Here is a 925-nt window from a genome sequence, read left to right on the forward strand (position 1 = left end):
TGTTTTTTATCACAAATAACAAAGGAGGTCGAAAAATTGGGGGTAAAATGAAATAAGAACCAAAAATAAGGAACTTAAGGAAAAACTCCCTGCGTCTCTTGCAATTTCACTCGATCAAGTGGTTTAGAACTGCTCGATCGAGGACTTTATGGATCCATCTACTCGATCGAGTAGAAATTTACTCGATCGAGAACTCCCCATTTCTGCTTTACTCGATCGACTGATATGGCATTACTCGATCGAACAGAATCCACTCGATCGAGACAAAAAGTACTCGATCGAACTCTTTTTCTCGTGTAAGCTCTTGAATTCGTCATTCTTCCTATAAATTTGCGTAAAATTCCCCAAACCTACAAAAAAACACTTGCAAAAATAGCCCAAAATACCAAATACGCAAAGTAATAGTCTATTGTCTCTATCTACGCTAAAAAAAAGTCTAAATTCTAATTGTCCTAATTAAAAGCAATAAAAGAAATTCAACGGAAATTCAAAAATTGTTTATACAAGTTGGTACACGGGGCATTTCCCCGCTCACTTCCCAAAGCAATTCAGTAGCCCCTCGGAGGGCTCCTGACTAGAGGACGTCACCTCAGCAACATTGATCGTCCTTTTCAGCTTCCATGAGCTTGAACTTGAATCATTAGGAGGAGAATAGTTCACATCCACATATGCGCGAACTTTTCTCACCCTTGCTCCTTTCTCACCGGCTTTAACACTGTCACTCCCACTTTGACTGACATTAATTGCACAATGCCCTTTGACAGCTCCTTCATTGTTTTCATCTCAGACTTGCGAAGGAAAACAGACGAACTTTCCTCCTTTTTGCTCTCAACCTGAGGCGGAGGGGTCACAATAGCAGCACAATGCTCCAAATTTTCATTTGGAGTGTCAATAATAGGGTCAATAGAAGAGAGGGCATTGCAAG

This window comes from Silene latifolia, chromosome Y, assembly GCF_048544455.1.
Source record: "Silene latifolia isolate original U9 population chromosome Y, ASM4854445v1, whole genome shotgun sequence".
NCBI lineage: Eukaryota > Viridiplantae > Streptophyta > Magnoliopsida > Caryophyllales > Caryophyllaceae > Silene > Silene latifolia.